Source organism: Nicotiana tomentosiformis, chromosome 7 (genome assembly GCF_000390325.3).
Source record: "Nicotiana tomentosiformis chromosome 7, ASM39032v3, whole genome shotgun sequence".
NCBI lineage: Eukaryota > Viridiplantae > Streptophyta > Magnoliopsida > Solanales > Solanaceae > Nicotiana > Nicotiana tomentosiformis.
The window spans coordinates 25,429,748-25,437,352 of NC_090818.1; positions in this window are offsets into that span (position 1 = coordinate 25,429,748).

Genomic DNA, 7,605 nt, shown 5'->3' on the forward strand with positions numbered 1-7,605 from the left:
CATTAAAAACCTAAATATAATGATCCGGCCTGTCGTTTGGTATATTACAGCCCCGTTCCTCCATTTACTGCTCAATTTGTGCTTTATAGCTGTATTATGACCTATCAGATTAGTTAGTTTGGGTCCGAAGAGATTTCGGAACGAATTGAGACACTTAGTCTCAAAATAGAAAGCTTAAGTTAGAAAAGTCGACCGAATATTGATTTATGTGTAAACGACCTCGGATTTGAATCCCGATATTTCTAGTAGTTTTGTATGATAATTTTGGACTTTAGGAGCGTGTCCGAAAAATTATTTGGAGGTCCGTAGTGGAATTTGGCTTGAAATAGTAAAAGTTGAAATTTTAAAAAGTTTGACCGGGGGTTGACTTTTTGATATCGGGGTCGGAATCTGATTCTGGAAATTGGAATAGCTCAATTATGCCATTTATGACTTGTGTGAAAAATTTGAAGTCATTTCGAATTGATTTGATGTGTTTTGGGGCAAGATATAGAATTTAAAAGTTTAAAGTTCATAGATTTTGATTTGAGGTGTGATTTGTTGTTTTGATGTTGTTAGGTGTGATTTGAGGCCTCGAGTAGGTCCATATTATGTTATGGGACTTGTTGGTATGTTCGGACAGGGTCCCAAGGGGCTCGGGCGTGTTTCGAATTGATTTCAGACCATTTTTCTTCATGTTGTTATTGATGATTCCTTCTGGTTCTAGTGTGACCGCACCTGCGGCTGGTTTGCGCAGGTGCGATGGTCGCAGAAGCGACAAAGCAGTCGCAGAAGCGAGGGAGTGCTGGCTGGGGAGGCATCGCAGAAGCGAATCTTCAATCACAGAAGCGCGATCGCAGAAGCGGCCTGTCTCGCAAATGCGAGCCTCTTTCCCGCAAAAGCGAAGGTCGCAGATGCGACCTCTTGTCCGCAAATGCGGAAACGCTGGGCAGAACCCTTTTAACTTCGGGGTTTCGCTATTTTTAGCCATTTTTGGATTTTGGAGCTCGGTTTGGGCGACTTTGGAGAGGAATTTTTCCAGACAACTTGGGGTAGGTATTCTTGACTCCCCTGTGATTATATTACATGAGTTAATCTTCTTTTTCGGCGTTAGATTATTAATTTTTCAAGAGAAATCAGAGGAATTTTCCAAAATTTTAAAAAAATAAATTTTCGAGATTTGAATATCGATTCAGAGTCGGATTTGGGTGAAATTAGTATGGTTGAACTCGTAATTTAATAGGTTTTTGGATTTTATGAGTTTTGTCGGATTCCGAGACGTAGGCCCCAGTGTCGATTTTTCGAGCGGAGTTGAAATTTTTTATAAATTGTTAATTTGTAAGCGTTGAAGTAAATTGTGATTTATTTGCACGATGTTTGAATAGATGCAGATCGTTTGGCTTGAATTGAGGAGATAGAAATCGTTCAGAAGTTGATACGCACAGAATGGAATTTCTGGAGCATTGTTTAGCTTGCTCGACATTGGATTAGTCTTGTTCGAGGTAAGTAACTCTTCTAATCTTGGAGCTGAGGGTATGCACCCTGAATATACATGTTATGTGTTTGGTGTTGAGGTGACGCGCATGCTTGTGACGGGCGTGTGGGCATGCACCGTGTGATCTGTAATTTCATTATTTCTGTGGTACTGTGTAGTTACCTGAACTTGTCTGTGATCATGAAATCTCTACGTACTAGAGTTATCGAGATATGATTCATGTTAAAAGCCATGTTTAATCTACATGCTTATTCTCTTGGGACCCACTGAGGTCATTACTGCTGTTGAGTTATTCGTTTACATTGCAATGTCATACTCAGTCATATTCATTTCATTGCATATCATATCTCAGTCTTTATTGTTATTTATTGATACATCATATCATCATTTTTGGGCTAGTTCATGTCATTGTGAGCCCGAGAGATTAGAGAGGTTGATGATTGAGTGAGGCCGAGTGCCTGATTAAGAGAGATATTTATGGGATCGGGCTACACGCCGCAGTGGTTGTACTGATTTATGATAGCGCTTGGGCTGAAGAAAACCCTCCGGAGTCTGCACACATCCCCAGTGAGCGCGGTTGATTTATATTGAGGGATGGATCTTCCCTGGACATGGATCTTGTCTGAAGCATTTATACCTAGGGATGGATCTTTCCCACAGACTGGATTAGCCCTACTCGGTACTGAATGACTGATGATCAGTTGATGTGTATATTCTGGGATAGATCTTCCCTGGGCCGGATTGGCCATATATAGTACCGAGTGATTGAGCATGATGAGTGAAATATGTGAGACAATGAGATTGAGTACTCTGAGAGTGTGAGTACATGAGTTCATCTTTGAGATACATTGCATTAACATGCACACATGACATACATGCATCGAGATGTATTTTTCTCATATTGTACGGTATCACGTCATTCATGACTTCTCCCACATATTGACATATGGGCATAGTGATGCATTTTACACTAGCTATCTGGAAAGAAAATGAAACGTCTTATTTATTGTTGAAAGGAGTTTTGGGAAAATTACTGTTTTCAAACTTACTCATATTTTTGGTAACTTCGGTAAACGACTTGGGTTTTCACTGATATGCTTGAAAGGCAGAACTAATTTTCAGAAATCATGATTAAGCTGAGTATTTTATCTTTGAGTCACTTCTTTTATTACTTGCTTTATGTCGTTATGAACTGTTATTGGTTATTGGAGTTGGACTCTGGCCTTGGTACAAGTTCGTCACTACTTTCAACCTAAGGTTATGTTTGTTACTTATTGAGTACATGAGGTCGGTTGTACTCATACTACACTTCTGCACCTTGCGTGCAGATGTTGGACACTGATGTTGCGGAGACTGACGAGAGCTAGATTTGAAGATGTACATGCGTTCCGGCTGTAGCTGCCTCTTGTTCATGGTAGCCTTAGATTTATAAAGATCCGTTTATGTACATTTCGAATAGATGATGTATTTATTTCATACTAACTTTGTAAATTCTAATCTTAGAAGCTCATGATTTGTACTACCGGTCCTTGGGGAATGTATAAGATTTAGATATTTTCTTTTACTTAATCGTCTTATTGAATTTCATAGGAATTGGATAGTTAATAACTGGGTTATCTAGCGGGTTGGGTTAGGTGTCATCACGACTAGTTGAATTTTTGGGTCGTGACACTAACAACACAAGTGAGTCAAATAGTAAATATACTTTTAGAAAGTTCATTGCATTATGATGATGAATATATGGAGGAAACACCCTATTGGAATGAGCCTATCCAAGAGGATGAGCATCTACAGAGAGAACTTCCCACTTTGCAAGAAGACTCTGATTCAATTGAGATGATTAAAGATGAGCCTTTGGTTGATTGTGAAGCAATAAAAGAAGAGTTCAAACCCACATCCACCTTTTCATATTTACAGCTTGTACTGCAAGAGAATGAGAAACAAATGGTCTTGGAAATGCCATAGGAATATTCACATGACTGTTCTTTTTTGTTTTCTTATTCTAACATTGATCATGTGAATTTTTATTTTTGAAAATTTATAGGAATATGCATGGATGGATCCTGTGAAAGAATGTAGGAACAAGTTGAGGATCATCATGCAAGAACAATTTACCGCTCAAAATAAGGCCAAAAAAGAAAGTAAAGAGCACATTTTGCAGATATCCACAGAGTAATTTGGCCTACGGAGCTTTATAAAGAAGCCCGAAAAGCAGAAACGAGGAATGAATTCAGAATTAGGGATAAAGTTCATCAGTTCTGGGAAAAGAAAAAAATTCAAGGGAGTTTTCTTTACCTCTTGCTTTTTACTTGTGTGTCATGGGAACATGCCACAATTTAAAGTGTGGGGTAGGGGATGTAAATATGTGTGTATATTTTTATTTTTATTTTTGTGTTTTTTGTTATTGTTTTGTTGAAAAATAAAATTGACGTTTCCCAACAATGGATTTACTCGACTGTCTTCTTGAGGAATTTTTGTCGAAGAAGAAAAAAAAGGTGTCTTTTATTTTTGTTTTATTTTCTTAGGTAATATAACAATTGCCTCTTGGTTTTTCTTTGTGTCACGGTTCTTTTTCAAGGGTTTTGTTAGAACCGGGTGTAGTTAGTTTTCTTTTAATAGGAATAGTGAAGTCTTGTGCTATGTATTAAATGGAGATGGCATTTCTTGACTTTGTTGTGCCTTGAAAGTAGTGAGTGCCTTAATTGTGACGCCTAGGCTCAGTCATTGACTCGCGTATAAGTGCCTTAAATTGTTTGATTCTGATTTTTCTAAACTGCTTTGACTAGAGAGTCAGGATAAATCAGGTCCTAAGTGAGTTATGTGCCAATATGCGTGTGAGGTATTTATTGATATTCTGTGCATTTCTGTTGATGTCTAGAACTTGCCCCGTATGTTTGCAAAGCGAAATAGTAGTCTTGTTCAGTCTAGAAAGTGACAGACATTTATTTGTTAAGCCAAATATGTGTTTTTACCCACTAAATTAATGTGTATCTTTGTTAGCCCCGTTGAGCTTGTAATCCTACTTTTTTGGCAACCACACTACAAGCTTGATCCCTTGTTTGAATTGTCTATTTATTTGAATATTTTACCTCTCTAGAGCACTTGAAATTGTTATGAGCCTATGAAAGCGAAAGTTGAGGTATGGTCGGGTTTTAAGTAGAACTATAGAAAAAGGAAAAAGGTGCACTGTTTGAAAAATTGTGAGAGCCACTTGTAGGTAATTGAAAAGAAAAAGTTTGATTGAAAGAAAAGAAAAAAAATCAGAACTTTGAAAATAGAAAAAAAAATGAATTCCATGCTAGTGGTAGTTCTCATCTTATTTGTGCTTAAAGAAATTGGGAGCTTGGTGTTAATATGTTCAACATAAATGTGGGATTTGGTTCAACATAAATGTAGGGTTTGAATTGTTAATGTATACGTATTAAAGTGCTTAGGGAGGTGTAGTCACTATATCCAAATCTATCCTACCTGTCCCGCAACCTACATTACAACCAAATTAAGTTCTACTTGATCTTTGACTGAATGAGCTCGAATTAATAGAGTATTATACTACGGGCAAGCCTATGGTACGTCTTCTATGGCATATGAATATTAATTCTAAGAGTGAGTGGATTCTTTCTGTATTGAGTTCCTATTTGTTCTTGAATTTATCGTGTGTGGAACTACTCTCTATTGTTTGTGTGTGGGCACATGATTTATGAAGGTAAGGTAAATTCTTTGACCTCTGTGTTAGAGTAAGTGAGCATGTTGTGAAAGATGCGTGGTGCTATTGAGTCGAGTCTTGAGGCGAGGATGTTATGATATATGCTTAGTCGGCTTTTAATATTCTTGGCATTATGCGTTAGAAAAGTTGTCTGATAAGAAGGCCGTCTCTATGTGAAGTGCAGTTTGATTGCTCGAGGACGAGCAATGGTCTAAGCGTGGGGTGTTGATGGTAGGCTAGAATCTCTTATTTTAGTCATAGTTTGCACTCCAATTACTGCATTTTACTTGTATTTGAGCTTAAATGTTAGTATATTTCACTTATTATGTATTTTATGCTTTGAAGGAAGTGATTCTGAGCTATTAAGATAAGTTAGAGCTAATTTGAACAAGTCGGAGCTTTAAAGTCTGAGTAAAAACCTAAAAAATTAAGTCGGGATCACGTTCAGGTGTCGAGGACCAAGTCTGGATGTCAAAAAGTGAGAAAACAAAAATTACTCTAAGAAAATTGCACTACCGCGCCGCGCCATGTGTAGCGGAGCGCAAGTGCAAAATTCTCGCATAGTGTAAAAATCAACTCTATGAACTTCTCCATAGGTGCACCGCGTGGGGCGATGCGCCATGCGCCGCTCATGTGCAATTTTTACAGAGTATTTCTCCTACTTCAGCTTGGAAAGGATAGTTTCGTCCGAGTCCGTTCCTACATGATATAAATACACCAAAAATATGATTTTTAGAGGACTTTTGACCTTGGAAGCTTTGGGAGAGCATTGGAGGCAACAAGACACGGGATTTCATTATCTTTCCATCAATTCAATACGAGAGTTTGGATTGTAACGTTAGATTGGTGCTTTCTTATTCTTTAATTATATTTGTGATGACTTCCTCTATGATTATGGAGTAGTTTCCTGTAGGGTTTGACGGATTTCGTGCGTTGATAAATATTTGTGGATTTTGGCTCTAGTTCATGCTTGAATTCGTTTATGGAGTTTTGAATTGTTGCAACTTTATTCATCAGTTTATTTAATCGAAAGAGGAATATTTTGGTGATTATATTTGTATTATTTTATTTTATTTAATTCACTGATTCTCTTAAGTATTCAGAAGAGCTTGTTGAATTGTTGATTAAATCAAGTTAGAAAAATATTCGAGAGACATTTTCCTAAGGACTAGTCCATTAACGCATGCTTGCATACTTCACAATGCTTATATTAGTTCACCTCGTAGAGTAAAGATTTAATCGAGTGAGGAGTCTTGACTACACGTTTGAACTAATCATCAAGTGAATTCATGAGAATCATTAGAACATTAAAGCGAATTAAACTAGAGTTAAATCCCAAATAGCTATATTGTACTTATCCTGCCAAACCCTTATTCCTCACATCGATAAGAAACCAACTCTGTGAATCTCTATTTCCTTGTTGTCAATTGTTAGTTGCTTTATTTTAGTAGTTAAACTTAGTTTATAACTCTGTTTTAAAAGGCATTTCCGAGACGAGGCGTACCAAAAATGCACTGGGGCAATGGTGTGGGGCGAAAGTCTCAAGAAGCGTATGCCCCGCAATTTGGGGCGTATGCCCGGGCGTTCGGGGCGTGTTTTTTTAGTAAGGAGTAAGCCCCAGAGACCTTTTCAAATTAAAACAAAATTTGTTGAATTAGTCCTTCATATAATACCCAAATTCTCAAAAGTGAGTTTGGTAATTACTCAAAAGGTTTAAAAAGGAACTCAAAAGTATTAAATTTAAAAGTAAAAATCTTTTTTATTGATTTAAGCCCTAATTCATGATTTTTCCAAATTTTTATCTTGTCCGCTAGTCTGCTAATATCTCCCAAAAGCAACGAATATTTAATTTTTTTTTACAAATACAAAGAGAACTACATTTTTCTTCATAGCAGCAAATTCAAAGTTCAAATTGCAGGTTAATCGTCCTTTTTGTTCCTCCATATAGAAAACTTTATTCTTTTAGACTCAAATTACTTGTGCTTGTAAGTAACGTATAATAGATTGTTTTGATTAATTTTTTGTGGGGATGAAGCACACATATATATAGTTTTCTTCAATATTTATGCAATTTTACCTGTTTATAAATATTAATTGTCATTATATTATTTTATAAAATATTAAAAATTAAATACCTATGGGGCTTACGCCCCGCTGAGGCATATGTAAAATGCCCCCCTTACGCCCACGCCTTTTAAAATACTGGTTTATAATTATTTAACTAGTGTTGATCCTATTGAATAGCAATTAAACCAGAAATTACTCGAACATTGTTTAAATTCAATCTCTGTAAAAATTATAATTTATCTATATTATCTTTGGTTAGCGAGTATTAATTTCATGTTGTGTTTTGTACTCCTCAGTTAGACTTATTGATGATAACAAGGATCGACTTATACATTTTATACAGGAAAAAGAACTAGAGCTA